The sequence below is a fragment of the Athene cunicularia genome (assembly GCF_003259725.1).
Source record: "Athene cunicularia isolate RWA chromosome 3 unlocalized genomic scaffold, athCun1 chr3_part1, whole genome shotgun sequence".
NCBI classification, from domain to species: domain Eukaryota; kingdom Metazoa; phylum Chordata; class Aves; order Strigiformes; family Strigidae; genus Athene; species Athene cunicularia.
In genome coordinates, this window is record NW_020799097.1 from 40,985,646 (window position 1) to 41,006,418 (window position 20,773).

Below are 20,773 nucleotides of genomic sequence, written 5' to 3' on the forward strand. Positions count from 1 at the left end.
GCGAGTGAGCTGTCTGTAACAATTTAGCGGTATTTCTCTGTATATCTTTTGTCTTGTTCACTGTAACTGCTGTTTATTGTTATCATTGCTACTGTTATTGTTCAGATTGCTTATCACACTGTTGTATTAAATTTCTCCTTATTTTAACCCGGGGTTTGTGCCTCACTTCCAGCCTGACTGGCTGAGGGTGGGGGAGGGACAACGGCAATGTGGCCTCCGGTCCCGGCAGGGCCTAAACCAACACACAAGTATTGTAAGAGGTATGATTAACACTATGGGTGATGTGTGGCATTGCTTAATTCTATAAAGCCTAGTTACTGCCCAGGAAGTGCAGATGGAAATTGGACCCTTGAATTACTTAAAGTCTTTTGAAAATTTAAGCCATGGTTTATAACAGTTGATGATTTTTTAATGTAGCTCCTTTAGACAAATTTAATGACTCTGTGTGCTGCAGACAACAAATTACAACTACTGTATCAAACATGCACACAAATCCAGAGGTGTCTTTTAATTGGTTCTTCAATTTTAAAAAACACAAGCTTCAATATTTGAGCTAAAGGAGATTTTTGATAACGAGTACTGATGTATCTTACTGGGGCCACTGTTGCAGAGGTAAGTAGTTCTCTCATCAGAAACTCAAAATATCAAAATATCTTTGATTTTGTTGTAGAATATATATTTTTTTTTCATTCTGCTGATAGGGTCTGAATCAAAATCCCTTAACTAGAAAAAGACCTGATTTACAAGATTGGTAATAGCTGTTTTGAATTTGATTGCCTGTGTGGGAAACACGGGAGTCCATATTTCCCCTGTTCTTCCTCTATTTGCTCCACCATGTATTTGGGTCAAATAACCTGTTTCTGAAAATACTAGTGGTAAGTGGGAATCAGATGCAATAGAAGCAATACTGCATTTATAATAAGGGGAAAGGGATAGATGTGGAGAGAGGAAGGAAAATCCCAAATCTGAGAACCTTCCCTCATGTTTCTCCTGGTGTGGTGCAGAGACAGGCTGTCTCTTGTACAGGGGGAGTAGAAATGCAGCCTCTTCCTAAATAATTAAATGAATACTTAACCTGCAGGTTTAAAACTTACAGTATATTATAAAACAATTATGTTTCCTTTGCATGAAAAAGCTGAATTGCTATTCAGCTTCTTTTGTCATCTGTATGCATGAGTCTGGAGCAATTAGTATGAATATATTGCAGGTGTAGTATCTCAGGAAATTGCAAGAATCTGTGCGGTATTTTTGTACCATAGAGGAGTGCCAGAGTTATAACTCCTGGAAGAGTTGAAAACTGGAGACATGTGAGCATCTGAAGTGTGATTTTATAATGATAACAAGCACTGATAGCCGTCTATATAATAGGTATGAAATGAATGCTATATTTTCTCAGATTGTACCACTACTCATTTAATTTAACTGGAGATTGCAAACTATTTAATTCTAGATTGTGGATTACCTTTCTCACATTCCCCGTTTATCTTTCTAACTGTAGATAGAGTTTTCTGAGTGGTAACAGCAGTGGTATTGTGTTAGCTTTGATGTTGTCTCCAGACAACATCCTATTCCTGTGAAACACATTTTTGCATGTTCTTTAAGATAAACTACTTGGGAACTCGTGAGCCCTGAGTTTTGTTTGGTGTCATTTTGTTGCATCTAACAGTTCATGAAAAACTGATCCTTGTGCCTGACTCTGAGATGCAGTTTCATTTTTAAGTGCAAATTCCTCATAAATTCAGGTGAGTACGGTAAGATAAACACTTCCTAAAGCCAAATCTCAACATGGTTTTTTTTTTTTTTTTTTTTTTTGTAAAGTGGTAAAAATCCGCATTTGCTGAGTATTTGGCTCTTAGAGTTACCTGACCTGATAATTTTTACTTATGCTCCATTTATATGAGTGGAATAGAGGGACCTCAAAGACCATGGTGATTATTCATATATGGTTTGATGCCCTTTTATTCCACTGCAGAGGCTTAAAGGAGCCACTGTGGTAATAAGATTCATGCCCACCATTTTACTTACATGAAATCACTGACTTGATGAATGATACTGATATGGAACGTTTACTTTTTTGCAGGTGTGAAGGGAAAAATTAATCCTGGGGACTTCAACAAAAAACCCAGTGACTTCAGCCAAAACTGTTCGCACATGGAAAAATTTCTGATAACCCTTATCACAGACACGGAGTGACACATGGGCATGTCCACTTACTTTGACTTTTAGGAAGTGGAAAAGGAGGAGGAAATGCAAGAACCAGATTTAAAAAACAGCCTGTGGCAAAGTAAGGAGTTTTCAGGTTGTCAGCGTGGTGAGTCATCTGCACAGTGTTTCCATAAACATGACATCAGTGACTACTCCTTCCTTTTAGCTGCAGTAACATACACACACTTCAGTAGAGTGGGAGGAGGAAAGAGGGCTTACTCTGAAATGGAAATCGCAGGAGGAGGATATCACATGAAACAGACTCCCGGAGCAGGCAAGACTTGTGACAGGATAAAGATTATTTGTCCCGTAAATAGCAGTCCTAAAAACATGGTAGCTTGGTAGGGTGTTATATGAGAAAAAGATATGTATTAAAATCTGGTGTTGTACTGTGTGATGCACGGATGTTTTCAGCGTGCTTGTGGTTAATGCTGAGAGAACAAGACACTCTCAGCTCCCCTCTAAAATTTTAATGCTAACAGAAAATCTATTGTTTTCATCTAATCTTAGTTTGAGAAACACCCTTCTTTTGTATTGGTTATGAAGTAAGAAAATTTGTGGGCTCCATGGCACTACCCCTCTCCTCTGTCTCTGGGTTCTCTGCATGGGTCTGTAGCTAATGTGGCAACACCCGTCCTATATTTCAAGAGGCCTTTTGAGCAGACTATCAAAAAAAGAGTTTAGAGATTTAAAAAAGAGCTAGAGATTGCGTTGTCCTCTGTGACTCTGGGAGAATTTAATGGAGTTGGAGACTAATCTGCCCACAGTTGCTCCTTGGAGCATGGGGAGTAAATTCCCTTAGCTCTGAGGAAGAAGTCAAATCTTCTCAATGGTGCACTTCAGCCAATTTTTCTCTTTTCCTCCCTCAGGTAGAGTTTTCTATGGGAATGATTGAGGCTTGACCCTATGGAAATTAGAATTTGCAAAGACCTATTATAAAATTGATTTTTATTTCCTTGTCACTGTGAAGTTGTTCCCTATAGCATGTTCTCTAATGATTTATCCAGGAGTTTCAAATGTTGTAAGTACCAGTGGTTCTGTATTTCCCCAGCCTGTCTCACTGACGGATGGTGCAGAGATGGGGATCGCAAGATACAGTAGAGATGAAAAGAGAGATAGCCAAATAAGATAAAGATGAAATTTCTTTTATACTGTAGGAGTAAACTGCTTTGGAGGATCAGGAGAGAGACCAGCAGCATTTGTGGTGTATATTCTGAGTGATGCAATAGTTTAGATCTGGGGTACATTTAAAGACAGTGAGCTTTGCCTCAGACACAAACCCAATGACTTTTAAAGTTATCTCCCTTTATATCTATTGAAATGCTTTTGCCACTCTTTTCTTGTATTATGTTTGCACAGTATCTGGGAGAAGACCCTCTTCCTCATCTCTTCCCCACTGTTCTCTTATTAATGCCTCCCTCTATGCAGCTCCCTGCCCACTCACGCTTCTAGGGAAGCAGATGTGATGAGAAGTGCTGAAGCAATATGAGATGTGATGTTCTTGAAGAATCTCTGATCTGCAGAACAACATCTTGTGAGATTTACAACTCCAAAGGATTTACCATAAATAAATAAAACCTTTCAACACCTTACAGCTCCTGGGAAACAAAATCCAAAACATTCTGAGTTTCACTTATCACTTCTTATTGCCGGTATTACTGGCAAATTTGCTGTCTGTTCGGTCCCATTGTGCTGTCCACCTGCCTCTTGCATTCTGCCTCAAGCAGCCACAGCAGTGTCCTGTCTCTTTTGCCACTCGTCCATCTAATATAGCAGTGTGTGGGTGATGTAATGCTTGAGGATAATAACCTAGTATCTTTTCTGACTTCTACATATGAACTTTGGTGTTTACTACTTCTTTTCTGTTTGGTATCGACTCTGGAAATTTTTACACAGACAGCAAATGAGGTTGTGAATTCAGTCTACAGGTTTCTCTTTTCATGGGGCTCCTCTTTTCCTTCATTACTTTTGCTTTGTTTGTTCAAATTAAATATTTATTGCATTTTAAAGAAGAATGAACTTTCAGTACAAGATAATAAAGGATTTATCCGATGATAAAACATGTAAATCTTTCCAGAAACTTCAGGAGGATTTTAATATTAATGCAGATCAAATATGGAAATACATGCAACTTGTGAATAGTTTTATGGAAACAGGAAGAGCTGTGGAGTCAGTGTAGGAGTAATCCTTATTAGGATGAGTTTCTGATATTGATAAGACAGAAATACAGTATCTCAATTTTTTCTCTTGTTTAAATCTCTTCATTGTTTTGTGAAAGGACAGAAAAGAATGACAAGTCTTTTTTAAAAAATAAACTGCTGAAGAAATAATTAGAGAATAAACTGTAGGGAACAAGTTTGTAGTGTCAAGGAAAGAAAATCAGTTGTGTAATAGGTCTTTTCAATTTCTAATTTCCAGAGGGTCAATCATCAGTTTCCCCTGTAGAAAAAATAGATTAATTATAGATAATTGATATTTTACTATTTTAAATATTTTAATAAGCATGGATATCCCTCCTCCTGCGGTGCCTCGGGGTAAATCTTCATTTCTCCTAGTATGAATTTCAGTGCAGTGAGGGCCTAGTAGTCCGTATTCCTAACTTAATAAAACATACTACTCAAATTAATGCTTAAAGTACCTAATTTTTTAAGTCTCCCATTTATTCTTTCCAAAATGTCACTGAAGTCATGTAATGTACTTACCCAACAGCAAACCAAAACAAAACAGAAATGATAAATTTGGAGAAAAATGAGAAGAGAAAATCAAGAGGTAAGGTATGGGTGAATTTTGTACATGGCAAAATTCTCTATACTTTTTAATTTTTAGATTTTTTTTTTTCAAGAATGGATCATGATATAGATAGTGAAATTTCATAGCTTACATTATAACCCTTAAAGAGCAGCATGAAATAGAGAGATATTGAGGTTCCTGCTTCATACCTAAATGGAACATCCCCCTTCAACAATATCTGATCACCACTTTTATCACAGCAACGTCCCAGTTTGATTTGGTTGACTTTCACACATGCTCAGAGAATACACTGATCAATTTAGAAAAGTTGGATGTGATTGGGGAGATCTGTGGTTGAAAAATTCCCAAGATCAAGGATTTAAGCAAATAAGATAGGATTTTCAGAAGGTCCTCAAAGATCTAAGTCCTGTGTGAAGTCCAGGGTTCCAATGCCCAGAAATACTCTTGAGTGCAGGATATTACAGAGGATGGGTCACACTACACAGCCTCTGTTTTTCTGTCTCTTCTTTGCAGAGAGCTTCCTTCAGCAGAAAATCCTCAAAGATCTACAGTGGTGTTTAGGAGTGTGGGATAGGCGGTACAGAGCAAAGAAATCCAGAGACCACCTTATTCTTCTAACACTTCCCTGTAATACTATCTCTTCTCAGTCTTAGTATTACAATTTTGAAAGAGATTTCAAATTCACACAGTATGATGACTTTGCAAGTCTGCATATGAAACTCATTTGTGCTGTGCTCCAAAATAATTTCTGAAAACACCCTGCTCCCATTTATCATTCAAGATGAAGGTTTCTTTCACTTACTGTGTTCTAGGACATGCTTTCAGCTAACTAGTGAAAAACCTCTGCAGCATGTTTTGCTCATTAGAGAGGCATTTTGATGTTAAAGAAATATTTTCCTTTTTATTTTAGAACGTCTCAGTGGATAAATAGTATACAGATTTTCCTGAAATGTGCTTTGAGGGCAGCAGCTTGGAAAATGAAGAACAGATCCTTCAGATCTCTGAAATTAATGGGGAAATTCAGTGAAATTTGGATTAGACTCTGATGATAAAGCAATCTGAAACAGAAACATCATTAAAAGATACTGGTAATGAAATTGTGAGTTTATTTGTCTGAAAAACAGCTTGTGAGGTAATAAGTAATGAATTATTGTTAAGAAGTACATCTGTCTCTAAAGTGAAAAATGTCTTGTTGGATGCATTTTACATCTGTACTGATTAAATTATTAAAATAAGTACCTTTGAGATAAGAGGATGTACTATAAAGATGACCAAGCAAACAGAGGGCTAGGGGGCTTTTATGCTAATTAAATGATGGACACACAGTGAAGGGACAAATTGTTAATATATACTAAACACTGAAAATCTAGAAGACCATCTGATACATTCTGCCAGAGAGAAAACATGTCTGTTTAATTAAGGGCTGTAATACTGCATGTATGCTTGCAGGCAGAGATAAGGTAGCTAATCTAGCTTTTTCTGAGGTGCACTCTGTCTTAGTGCTAAAATTTCAACCTTAAGATTCCCCTAATGTTGCTGTTTGTATGGGATTGTTTCTCGGTTTCTGGCACGTAACTGATTCCCTGAGAGATAGATGCGCCTCCAAATAATGACTGCTTGTCAGGAAGATATTTTTTCATACCTGGCTTTAATGCAGACCTTTATTTTACAGACAGTTTTCTCAGAGGCTTATGCTGTCTTACTTTTAATGGATGAAAAAAAATGGGGGTGAGTGGGAAATGCTGTCATGCAGGCGTTCCAGACGAGACTGGGACAACATCTCATTTGAATAACCACTCTGTGGATCTGTCAAGCTGAGCTGAGACATGCCTCAGCAACCTCGACTCAAAATCGAGCCCTCGGACAGAGGGCGGGATGCAGGAGTGCTCGCAGCCTGTGCGCACCCTGGCTCCCCTTGCCGCAGTGCCTCTGCTCGGGAGAGTGCTGGCATGGGCAGAGAGTGGTCTCACAGAGGAGCTTAATTGCGCCTTTGCTGTATTACACAGAAACATATGGCTCAAAGCCTACAGGAAAATATCAGGAAAGGAAATTTGCAGCAGTAACACAAACCTTATTTTGCATGAAGTAAAATCAATATTTGTTATCTGAGTGCCTTCCCAGGGTTTAAAAGCCATGTGTTCGATTTCACTGAGTTTGGGGTATTTGCCTTCACTCCCTCCTCAGTTTACAGTTGTTTTTATGGGGAAGCTGCATTTTCCAGGGTTGTGTATGTGGACTGCAGTATATGAATTTTGCTCCTCATCATTGCCCATATAAAACACTGGGGTGATGGATATCTGCCCAAAGGAATTTCAAGTGCCATAAATTCAGAGCAAACCTGGCATGATGTGTACTTCCCTTACAAAGCTCTCACAATTATTTTTTTTCAGTTGAGTAGGTCTCAGTAGGACCAAAACAGCCTCCCACAAGCTTTGCAGTAGTAAACCTGTACTAGTAGGGACTACTGTTCTGAGCAATGTGAATAGTGAAATTGGTGCAAATAGCACCAGGATTTATTTCTCACTTTTATTTTAAACGTCCAAGGTCTCAAAAAGCACCAGCGTCTTGTTGGTTCTTGGTGTGAAGTGACTTGCAGCTAGCGAGTACGCCTCCAGGTGGGTCCCATGGAGGAGCTCATGGAGCTGTGCTCAGCGATGGACAGTCACCACCAATGCAGCTGAACCGATCTGACTCTCTTTGTGCTTGAGCTATAGATGTTTTCCCAAACAGATTAGCACTGATTAGCAATGAATTATCAAGCGTAAAATGAGTTTCTTGGCTTCTAGCCACTGGACACATACAAAGAATGGATATCTGCAAGAGGAGGAGGAAAATGAGTATCCATGGATGAGTAAAAGGCTTGTACGTATTTGTTGTTGCAGATTATTGTCAGCTCAGAATAAAAAGGGGTCACTGCCAGTTAAATACAACACTCTGTCCTTGCAGTAAACACATTGTTTTGTAGAAACAGGAGCTCTTAAATTATTTCCTTTCTGCTTATCTGTGATTTTTTTAATATATCCAGCAACGTGATATTTGAGCATTTCTGTCATTCAGAAGCAATCTGCTCTTTAGATGGAGCTGCTTGCTTAAAATGCTGATGTTGATGATGCTGAAAACATGGGGTGGGGGAAAACTCAGGTCCCATCTTGAATAGGCTTGCAGACACTCTGTTACTTTAAGAGAAGGTAAAAGACATTTTAAGTGCTTAATAGCTATTTAGAGAACAAATAAACAGTTGGAGTACTTTCTCTAAAGGGAAACATTATTGGCAAGGGAGCTGCTTCAGACAGGGGTGAAAAAGTAAATTGGTCCACCTGATTATGAAGAAGAGGGTGATCAGTAAAATGGTTGGTCTACTACTCTGCTCTGTGAAATAGAAGGACTCTCACTTTATTTCAGTGATGACAGGATGAGGTTGCAAGGCTTCTCTTAGCCAGCAGGAACACGCAGTCTGCTCAACCCTTCTGCCAGTTTGTTTTAGTTATTCTAAGCAGTCTGATGGTAGGCGCAATATCCTCACAGTTAACAGGTGTATTATCACTTTAATTATCTTTAACTACCGGGCATGCTGTGATAGTAGGCACTGAGAGATTCAAATATACAGTAGATCTGGTAAAAACTGCTTGTCATGAGTGGACTGAAACGCTTATTTTTTGCACATAAGAGATAATGTTTGTCACTAGCACCCATCATCTTGGCTATACATGCAAATTAATTTGCCAGCAGTCTTATGATTGACATCTGAAGAAATAATTTATGCAAAAATATAGATGATGTCCTACATTTACTTACCAAAAGGAGACTTTGACATTTTTAAAAGAAAAACCCCAAACAATTATTTCAAACTTTTGTTATGAAACCAGATAAAAAATTGAATAAGAAACCAATTATGTTTTCTTACGTGATGAACAAGAAGGGGGATATTTATATCTTATTTCTGTTTGTGTGTGTGTATAAAGAAAGTGCTTGCATGCTGATGGGACAAAGGAGGGGAAAAGGCTAAATTTGACTTTTTGTTGAAGAATTTTGTGGGTTTTGTTGTCTGTTGAAAACCAACATTATTACAGAAATCTCACTGAATAACTCAAGTTTCTATATGACCAGATTTCAAAATAACATTTTCTAACAGACTGATGTATATCCTTTACATGATATATTCCTTTATGGCCTCTAATTATTTAATAATTTATTATCTTCCATTTTTTCCCATTCTGTGTTTTCTTTCCTTCTCTTATAGATCCTTGTTATCTAACACACATTTACTCATGTTACTCATCTCTGTTTCTTCTCTTTATGCATTTGTTTTCTATGGCTGTCTCCTTTTCCACTTCCCAAATCTTCTCCTTGTGGTTTTTTTTTTGTTTGTTTGTTTGTTTGTTTGTTTTTTTGTTTTGAAGCTGCTCAGAAATGCATGTCAGTAGTATTAAATCTCATCTTATAAACCTAGCTTCCCCATGTCTAGTTCATAAAAGCAATGGGCTAATGAGAAAAAGATGCATGACTTCAGCTTTTTATTTATTTCTAGGCTCACTGTGAATCCTAAGACATGTGATGCAGCTGGGTATGCTGACTTTACTGGAAGATTCATGGACAGTTACTGTAGTGTTATGATGTTTCCAGACAAACGTATATATTGCAGGTGTGTAGCACTGTTTTCACAGTGGATTCTTGACAGGTTATAAAGAGCATCCATGTGGCAATGCACCAGCATTCAGACATCACTGAGGTATTCAGACATCAGTGGTTAGCCCTTGTTTGCCTTTAAGTGAATCCACTCCAAGCAATTTGTCATCTCTCTGTTTCTAGCAATATTAAATACACAATCTTGCACCGATCTCTTGGCGTAGAAGAATGTCTGTACTTGGAGCAGTGTGTTCATTGAAAATTTTTTTTTACCCTTCAGCCTCGTATGGATCTTTAACGATCTGCTATATACTGCCTCTTTCTCTAATCTTCTGAGAGAGTCAGTAGGCACAAACTGTACTGAGAAAATTACACCATACCACACTCTGAAACTGTGAGTTTGATTCCAGCCCATCTGGTGGGACTGCTGCTAAAAGCCAGCATCTAAAGATGCAGCTCATTTGAATTCTGGGTGTACACGTGAGCTAATACGAATGTGCTCAGAGACTGAAGGCTGATGTATCAAAGACACCGTTCAACACCACCTCAGGAGTGTTCCTAATAGTGCGACCATTTTTTCTTTTCACTTCTGTCAAATTTATCAATGTCTGATGTCATTCTTTCTCACAGAGAGAGCCTATTAATATGTATAAAGTGTAAAAAAAAAAAAGTTCATCCCTATGCATTAACATTTACTCATGGCAATTATGTTTGAGCTTATTAATTTTGTATACTCCCTCCTTCCACTTTTCTTTCTTTCTTTTCCACCCCTGGTACCAGATCTATCAATTTTCATGAAGCTGTGTGTATGTGTGAGTGTGCATACCCCTGTATGTATTTATGTGTGTATATATACATCTCTATATATAGTTCATTACTAATGACTGAACAATTTTACCCACATTTTGTATCTTACTGCTAGAGCATTTCCTAAGAAAACTAATGACTGCTTACCTGGAGCTAGACCAAGCTATTAGACAAGCACGTAACTGTATTGCCCCAGGAAGTATACAAGGAAGGAATTGGACCTGAAAGCAGCATAGTTTGTCTTGCCTCTCTTTCCTTATTTGTGAAACAAAGAGGTAATTTACACGTCTCCCTTTTCATGTGCCTTTTTCTGGTGCAGGTTAATTTTCCTATACAGTCAGCCAGCATGTAAGAGACAGAGCCGAATGGCTCTCACATCTTGCCACCTCCCTTGTTCCAGAAGTCCCTCCCTCCTGAGCCTCGATCATCCCATCCTGCTGGACATCCCCTGGGGATGCCCCTGTGCCAGGCTGAGCCGGAGAAGGGACAATTTTCTAAATATTCTCTGTGCGGGAAGACAGCCATAAGGTTAAATACTGCACATCTCCTCTTATGAAATGTTTGCCTGCCTGTGTTTGCTCAGATTCTCCCTAAGAGCATCAGCTCTGAGTCCCTGACCTCCCTTGCTCTGTGTGGGGCAGAAGGGGGCTGCGTGCTCCCTGGGCTGTGCCGCTCTGCTACCCTCCATGGGTCTGGGACCCAGCGGTTGGTGACTGGTGTGCGTGCAGGACCTCGTACCCATGGGATGCATGTCAAGTGCTTTCCCCACCTGCAGCAGGAGAACTGTACGCCACAAGCTGGGATTTGCACTGACTTTGGTGGAAACCACCATTTGTTTTAGTCAGTGAACTGACTAGGCGAGGAGGCCTTATGTAGGGTGAGATTTTGCTGGAAATGAGAGCGTCAAGGCACCTTCTCAGAAAGGGGCTGTGACTCCAGTTCACATCCTTGGTTTGATGCATCCTGCAGTGTACCCCCTACCTTCAGCAGGGCTGGCCAGATTCAGTCAAAAGATAGAGGAGAGATTATATCTTAATGCTGTATAACTCTTCATACTCCTCCTCCTGTGGGGGTATTTATAATACAACTAAATCCCCTTCCATCCCCTTCCAGCTCCACACAGGGACCTGGAACTTGCAAATAAATGAATCTTTGCAAGAACTTTAAACTGCAGTCTTTAGGTTTAGGGATGTCACTGCATTCTGCTCTGTGACAGGATAGGATGGAGAAAGAAAAACCAGAGAAACTAGAGTCCTATTTCAAGGAGTAAATTCAGCCTTATTGGCTCAGCCACATCAAAAAAAAAGAGCCGCTAGTGCAGTAATCACTGCAGTACCTAGAGACTACAGTCAGGATTGGAAGGATGCAGCTTTGATGTTTTCCTAAAATAAATACAAACTTTTTTTACTCTTTTAAGTTGAGTCAACAAAAGAGTGGTTAACTGCTCTGTTAACCAAAAGGCCCCCAGCTTTACTTTGGCCACTTTTTCTTCTGCCATGGCTTAAATCACAGTTTAAACATTATCTTCATTTGTTCTCTTAGTGATTCACTGGAAACTAGAAGGCAGAGGACAGAAGCGAAGCAGGACCTATGGCTTTAAAAACAGGACTTTGATACCCATTTGCTTGTGTTCAGTCCACTCCTGTTTGCATCCTTAACACTTGCATTTACAGCTGCTCACAATGAAATAGGCAGCAGCCCTGTCTGGCAGGAGGCTAATCAGAGTGGACTGCCATGTCCCTAGATATCACTTCATCACCTATGGACAGCCTCACTTGTCTGAGGTCTTTGTGCTGGTGACCCCTCAGCTATCCTAGCAAGTTATGTTGGCTTTCCTGGGTTCAAGCGAGATGCTTCAATCCAAATCAACTGTAATCAAAAATAACTATAATTATCATGGTCAAAATAAGTTTAATTTCTTCAAAGAAGTACTATGTGTGTCTGTTCATGTGACTAACATCACCATTACCTGCTTTTTGTACATATGTACAATTGCACAGCTGCTGAAGCCCCCGTAAGCTGGGTGATTTATTAGCCCTGTGTGCCACTTGCCTGTCCCATTCAGCAGGAATCTATAATCTAACCCTTTGCCTTATGGCATTAAAAGGTGCAATTAATCAATAAAGGGAATCGGTTAATATTCTACACACGTAAGTGCCAAACATCAGAATAATATGCTCTCTCATGGCTGACATCCCATCATTTTGTTGTTTAGCTAAAAAGGAAATTGGCAGGACAACCACAGCATACACCATGGGATTGCTCTGCAGATCTGGGGCAGTTGTTATATCTGCTGCAGAGAAATATTTTCTCTGCTGAAAGAGTTTTTTAAAAATAAATAGAAAAGTTGTTAAGGAGTAAAATGTTGCTTTCTGTGATTTGGGAAACTTTCTTCCCCTATTTCAAAGACTTAAGTGGCATGGGGGAATCCCCTAGCAGCCATAGGCCCTGGGAATTAAATTTTCTCCATCTGTTCCCTCTTCTCTAAGCAACAGAGCACGAATCCTACTACTATCTATTTCTTTAAGCAGTCTCCCGTGGAAAGAAGGAGACTTGATTAGTGCGTGCACATATGGTTGCCTGTCCACATTTGGAAGACTGGCCACTAAGAGAAAACATCGGCTTGATATTCATTACTATCCTCGAGCTCTCTGCACTGTATACAAGAAAAGGTAACCTTTCCATTGTGGGAGGCAATACATGTGGGAAACAAGGTTTGAGATATTCTTACCAGAAACTGAATCAATTCATTTGCTGTACAGTTCTCAAAACAGCCCTTCTCTTAATCAAGGGCTGACCTGGGTTCAGTAAGTTTGTGGCTCTTGTGTATCGCCAGTGCTCTGCAGATGATCTAGTATAGTTTCCTGGCAGGTGCGGTCTTCTTAGCAATACCTTATTTTCTCAAACCATTTCAATGTTGTTCATAAAGCAGTAGTATGTATCTTCATATTTCTTAATCTTCTGAATTGCTGTTGACTTTTCTAAATGGAATTGTCTTGAATTTCTTTCTTCAGCTGTTTCTTGAATAGGCAATATTTTTGTTTTCCAGAAAATGCTGTTATAAAGTGTGCTTCTCTGATCTTTCAGCTTTCTGGTGAGTAATTAAAACAGACTCTTCAGTTTTCTTTATGTTTTCTGTATGAAGCTGCCATGAACTTAAAGCAGGTTTTCATCCCAGGCTGTTTTGTCTATGTCTAAATGCTCATGTTTCATTTCATTTCACAAGCTACTGGGTTTTTTTTCTGGAGCAGAGGCCTTTCTGTTACACTGAGTTTCAAAAGAGCTGGCCTTGCTTATACCTGAATATGGGTAATTTTGTGTCTGACTGAGACTATTTGGTACAGTGGTGGCTTAATTTTAAGATTTGGTACTTGTTTAGAAAAAGCTTTGCAGGATATGGCTGCATCCTATGTTCCTTATTCACTAGACTGCTCTTTTTCACTCACCTTTGAAACGCCTATAATATGGTCCATGTGTATAGACTATGTTTTATGGATCGAGTGAATTGGCAAATTAAGCTGCCTGGCTATGGAATTCAGTTCCTTGAAGTGCAGTGCTGAGTCTTTCGTTCCAGTGCAGATAGGGGAAATTTATAACAGACGTCAAGAGATTTGAGATATTGCAGGACAGTCACTTTTTATCAGTGGTGCTTTAATAATGAAGAGTTTCAAAAAGAGCACTGTTGCAGAACTTCACAATCACCGTCTGGACACAGGCTGGCCTAACATTTGGTTAATGGTTCTGTTGGTTTTTTTTAGAGACATGGTCAAACAATGAAAAATGAACTTCATGAACAACAATAAGAATTTAAGGGGCTGAAGATATTTTGTACAAAAGATTTTAAAGGGCCTAGTCTGTGAATTTTTAAATTAGTAAATATGGTTATTCTAATTTTGATCAAGAATGGGATTTTAAAACGGTGTATATTGGTTATAAACAATTTTAATCTGCAGCTCTCTGTATACTAATATAAAAAAAACCACTTATTTTATTACAGCAGTTTTGATTTTAAAAGTTCAGTTAAAACCCTGCAGTATTCTAAACAATGAAACATTGTTTTCAGCTAAATGCTGTGCTAAAAAATAACTAAAATGCCAGTGACTCTAATTATAGCCCACCTTTGACTATGAGCTTTTCAGCAGAAGTATGGCTGGGGAGCCTGAAGACAACTTTCTGTAGGAGCGATATTCAAATCAGGGAATGTGGAAATTACTCCGTCTCTTTTTTTCCATCTGTTACTTCTCTTAGTGACAATCTAGCAACCTTTTCCTGAGTGAAAAGCAACATATGCATGATCATCATCATTAGCAGCAGAATTGTAGTGTCTTTGATCTCTAAGAGTTGAAGAGAAGCCCACTGTGTTAAACATTATACAAACACAGCATCTGTGCAAATGTAGCTCTAGAAGGAGAATCCTAACTTGATCCAAGCAAGTTAAGATAAGGTCACTGGCAATGATAAAATGGGTGCACTGTCATCTGCTAAACTCTTCTGATAAAGTGAACATTGCTGTCACCATGGGAAGATCCATCATGACCTGTGGTTCTGCAGAGGTGTGACACAGCTGTCCAGTTTTACAGTGCCTGAGGGGAGTACACTGGACCTCACCCAGGTCATTGGTTATGGTTGTCTGGGCCTTCAAGTCATCAGCAATAATATATTCTTTCCTTATGACACTAAGCTGTTTCTTGATTGGCCTTTTTCCCTCAAAATTTGCCATGAGTTTGTAAAAGAAGATGGCAATGCAAAAATTACTTGGACGGATTGTTCTAGTAATAACTAGTAATATATTTTAATGATTTTTTTCATTTACTGAATAACATTTCAGGTAAAATCTCATTCCAGACACACAAAGTTCTCTATTAATTTCACAGCTGTGTTACAGCAAGTTCTCATAACAAGGTATTATTTAATAAGGGTAGCTTCATAAAAGAAGTTTCTTTTTCATTTTCAGCTTTTAAAATTATATTTGGATCTGATGGCTGAGAGATGGGAGCCTTTTATTTGGCTACAATTTCAGATAACTACATTATTTATGAAAATAAACATTTCTCCTTATAATGTATAAGGAAAAAATCTGCATAATCCCCAGCTTCTGTCAGAAATCAAAATATGATTTATTTCCTTTTCACAGGTTTTGATGGTGTAAGGAAATAAGAAAGCCACTTCTTCAAAATACAGCCTCTGAGGCCAGAGACAAATTTGACCTCTTCTCAAACATTTCTCCTCTGCTCAGAGAGGTTGATCCACAGGAACCGATGCCAAAAGAAGGTGCTCAGGTTCCAGGGCCTGGTATGTTGAATATAGCACATTATCAAGGTGGAATAGCAAAAATGAAGGAGGATATTTTTAAAAGTAAAAATACTTGCTTGATTCTCCTGTATCTCCTCAATGGCATGCATTTATGTATAATATTTAAAGCTGCATTAAATTCATAAATGTATGTAGTTTGTGACACTCAGCTCAAGAGATATTAAAAGATCCCAGCCTGTGGTAATCATTTAACTTTCTCTTTAAGACATTTGCAAACTGCTTCACATTGTCTATGCCTTTTTAGCATGTGAGATGAAATCTGGATTGTAGTGGTAGCTTTCCCTTCCCTTCCCTTCCCTTCCCTTCCCTTCCCTTCCCCCTTTTTGTTTTTAAGAAAGAAAGACTGGTTATTTTTATATAATTATTTTATACCAACACTGAGTTGAAAACATTTGTAGCTAAGCAAGATCTGTTTCTTACCTTGGGGTAAGACAGTAAATTCTTCCATATTACGACTGCATAAGTTATCCTACAAGCTTTTCACATGCCTGAAGGGTATTTAGTCAGACAGTCTCTCTCTATTCTAGAGAAATCTGCTGCAGAGGTCAGCTAAACCAGCAACACTTCGAACAACATGACAGGTGTGTATGTGTGAATGGGAGGTCAGTGACTTGGTACTGAGGAAGGAAAGTGAGGATATCTCTTTCCTTTACAGCTCCTGCATGAGAATAACTGGTGTTGGAACAGAAGAGCTGCTGCGCTCCAAGCAGCAGAGACAATGTGATCCTTCCCAAAACTAATGTGAGAATTTCATTCTCCAGACCTTTTAAAGCTGATTTATAAGGAAACACTTGGCCAGATCATTCAATGGGGGATGATGTGTCTGGTGGGTTCACTCAGGTGCTATGGTGCAGAATGAGAGTTTGCCATCCAGGAGGGCTCTACAGACTGAGGCTGCATCTGCATTTCACTCCTCTCCTGACACTCATCTTCTCTCTGAGCCAGGCATCAAATTCAGCCAGCAGGTGGACATGAGCAGTCCACTACCCAATTGTATCTGATATGTGCAGTCATGAGGTGGGAAGCAGACTGCAAAGTTGGTCTATTTTTAGACTATTTTTATGGGGAGGAGTGAATTTAATATGGGGAAAAACTGTGCAAGTCACACAAGTCTCATTGAGCAAATGAGATCTGCCTATCCCTGTGGCCTCTGAGTCCTAGGAAAGGTCTTGCTAACCACAAAGCTCAATATTCAAATGACAGTACTTTCCTTACAACTAATTCACCTTAACAGGATTATATATGTGAGTAGCCTCACTGGGGTCAAAGGAATCATTTACCTGCATGCAGTGTCATGCATACACATTTGCAGCATCAGGCCCTCTAGTCACACAACAGCTTTCATTGACCTGCATGTGGCTAAGTCACAATCTGATGTGAATTAAGGAAAGTAAAGAAAAGCATATGGTTACATGGCAAGAGTGCTGCAGAATGGTTTAAAGTGTTAAAGGTTTAAATCACACCAAGGCTATAAAAATCAACTTTGTTTATGGAGCGGTACAGAGACCTATTGTACTTAGTATCGATCAATCCATTGAACACCTGATTCAAAATGTTCAATTGAAAGCTGGGGAAAAGTGCTAAATTGAACAATCTAAATAACCTGTGAACCTGAAAGTCATAAATCAATAGCAATGTTACACATAGTTAACCCTAACTAGTTAGCAAGTTGTCCCAATTATTACCTGGGTTACCTGGTTAGGAGTTATTACCTGGTTTGCTCTTTCAGAATTCTATTAATACAGACAACCTCTTTACGCTGAATGTTCCTTGGTGGGGTATGAGGCTCACTAAAGCCTTTCTCTCCCACTTCTATGCCAGGTTGCTTGAATATCAGTATGGAAAAAGGACATTTGAAATTATGAATCAGCCTTACAAAAAGACTGTCAACTTCAGGGGACCTAAAAAGTGTTGTTACAAAAGTCATATGATCTACTTTTCAAAGGTGCTTTTTTCTGCGTGGAGGGTTATTCAAGTCTTTAAGGGCTCTGCTTAACATTGAATCCTTCTGATGCCAGTGCTGTTTTGTTATTTTTGTCCACAGGCTCTTTGCAGAATTGGAAGGACCATGGTTTTCTGGCCTGTCTTGTCTTATACATGCCTAGCCACATTTGCCTTTCTTTACTTCCTAAAGACAGTAAAAACGCTGACTTTTTCAGCAAGGTTCACAAAACTTCTTGTTTCCATTAAACCATTTTTCTTAGTGTTAATTGCATTACACACCTCTAGTTCTCTGCTAAATTAGCCCTCCATTAGCTTTTGCATTATTTTATCCTTTCAGCTCAGGCTGAAAGGGCTGTAATTGTCTGGGTTACACATATAACTTAAAAAAAAAAAAAAAAAAAAAAAAAGACTGGTGTGATGTTGGCTTAGTTTTTGCTGTCCATTGGAACTTCTCTAGTGTTCTCAGACTTACCAAAAAGGAATATTCATGGTTTTGAAATTTCTTCAGCCAGCTTTTTTAAAGTTTTGGTTGCAAATTATGCAGGTCTGGTGTTTTAATTTAATGTTCTCCTGATGTACTGCTGGAATGAACAACATTGCATTGTCTTCTTATGACAGGACTGATTTTGTGTGATTTTTCTTCAAACAAAGATCAGATTTATTTACAGAACATACAGATTTTTGCATAAATTATTGACATGAATACACTTCTGTGTAGTGAAGACCAAAAATCTTTCTTGTTATCCTTAACTCTCATTAAAGTCTTTCTTGCTTCCATCCTTATCCATTTTCTGTAGTTATTATCTTCTGCCTAATACTCATGACTTCTAATAAATGTCTTTTTTTGCACAATTATTTTGATTTACATAGCTGTTTTCACTTCTATGCAAGTCAACATTTAGGCTAGCCCAGCTTTCATTCTGTTTTTTAAAACCTCTGGTAAAGTGTTTTTAAACACTTTCCAGTTATTATCCACATTTCCTCTAATTTCTTTCTCCCATCTGATTTAGATCATAATTGTTTTCAGCTTTGCAAAATTGGCTCTTCCAATCCATTGAGTATATATATATTACTGGTCTGGAATTAATTCTGATTATATATAACAAACAGAAGCAAATCATGATCACTTTTATCTAAGCTACTGCTGATTTCTTTAGTCTAGTTCTATGATATTTTATTTTCATCCATAAGGATAAAATAACGCAATACAGCATTCCAAAAGTGTTGGATCCAGCACTTTTTAAGGAGTTTATAATTTATGGCATATTCCAAGGATATATTAATTTGGTGGCATGAAAACTCCAAACCATGCTATTCAGATTGAAGTGCTGACATTGCATGCTTTATATTTCTTCTTCTTTTATGGGTGCTTACTTAAGGAGATAGTTTTCCTCTTCTTTTGGTAATTACTTACAGAAGGCAGTAATAACAGAAAAAACAGAAAAACCTTTTTGTACCTTTCTGTAACACGCCATTCTACAGATTAATACTTACATATGTCTTTGTGTCTATTTCCCAGTTTTGTCATATTTCTTTTACCTTATTTTGATGATGTAACAGAATTTAGAAAGGACAGAACTGGCTTCTTACAGAATCCTTCCCAAGGAAGAGGGATGGATTGGAAGTGGAATATATTTGACAGCTCCACTTCAACTGACATTTTAAGGAGGGCATAGTGCCTGTCTCAGCTTTTTGTACTTTCTTGATGCTTTCCTCAATAGATTGCCAGATGGTAAAGTGGATTAGAGAATCAGGCTTCAGTACAACATGTACCCTAGAAACCAGGAAACTGCCTCTTGAGTGGGAGACACTGCTAATTTCGGTGGATCTAGTATCTGGCTCTGTATTGTAATTGTTAATGGACAAATTTAGAAATGACAGCCAACTTTGTGCCCTGATCTAGGGAAGATGATCTCATTTTGAGTATGATGTTCTTCATGTTTATTTCCTGCTAGGAATTTTTTAAAGCTCTTTGCAGCTACCTCATTTATGATTCCGTTCATCTTTAGTTTGTTGATGTTAAACACTTACATTTGTGTGTTTTTAATTTGAAACCCTATTATTTTTTGTGCAGTTATGATTCCATCTTTCAAATTAGATCAATGTTCAACAGAATTAGTCAATTTATATTGTCAAAAATGTATTGAATTTCTTATTGAAACCCTCTGCTTTTTTATAAAATGACCTTTTTGCTTTAGGACTACCGATATAATTACTAACAATAAAATATTTTTCTGTGGCCTCTAAATGCTCAAGAAAATGCATCTCTTGGAAAATAGAGATTTATGAAATTACTTTTTTTGATGAAAAATGTAGACTCACTATTGCCAAATGTTTAATGAATACATGTCAGTCTTTGCCACATTTTATTTTTGTTGATTTAAAAAGCTGAATATAAACTGTTCTAATCCTTCCAAAATAACAGGTTTGTGTTTATTTGTTTGAAACAAACTCTTCTTCCTGAAAATTTTTTGTATTATGTCTTCTATCAGAAGACTAATATGCTTAACAACACAAACGATTAACTAATGAGATGGTAATGTGACACCTCTTTCACAACCATCTAGCAAAATGAGAACTGGGCAGACTGGTCATGCTTTTCATGGTGGAGATGTTTTTGTGTCAGTAGGCACGAAGTGATGGACTGGTGATAGATGGAGAGATTAGAGAAAGTCAGAGTGGTGAGACAGCCACATGTAACTTCTAGGCAATTGAACCTGAAAAGCTTTGATGACCCTTGCTGTACTCAATGATGCTGTGCTCCAAAGGGAGGGTGAGAATTTAACACACAGTGCCTTCTTGTTATCAAAGGACTGCAATAGGTTTTAAAAGCTAAGGTGATATCACTATTAAGTGTTTCACTCTGAGGGGCTGTCCTCTGGCTTTAAAGAGGTTTATAGGAAGATCTGGGCTGTAACTGCTTGAGGAAGGGACTATATTTGTTCATTGCAATATGATGGTGTTTAAACATACATTTTAGATGTAGGACTCCCCCTGATGATGCAGAAAAACTCATTGAGATGACAGAAACTGTCAGTGGATCAGGAAAATCTATTATTTTGTTGGTTTTGGCTGGGATAGAGTTAATTTTCTTCATAGTAGCTAGTATGGACTATGTTTTGGTTTT

General features: G+C 38.2%; 1 long non-coding RNA gene across 1 annotated transcript; it reads left to right on the forward strand.

The window, feature by feature from the left end:
• The first annotated feature begins 1,865 nt into the window (after nt 1-1,865).
• LOC113478637 lies at nt 1,866-20,044 on the forward strand. Its single transcript, XR_003398104.1, has 8 exons — nt 1,866-2,311; nt 5,867-6,044; nt 9,485-9,598; nt 10,793-10,917; nt 13,439-13,483; nt 15,524-15,681; nt 16,358-16,443; nt 17,747-20,044. It is a non-coding gene; the product is annotated as an uncharacterized LOC113478637 (long non-coding RNA).
• Nucleotides 20,045-20,773: the final 729 nt, after the last annotated feature.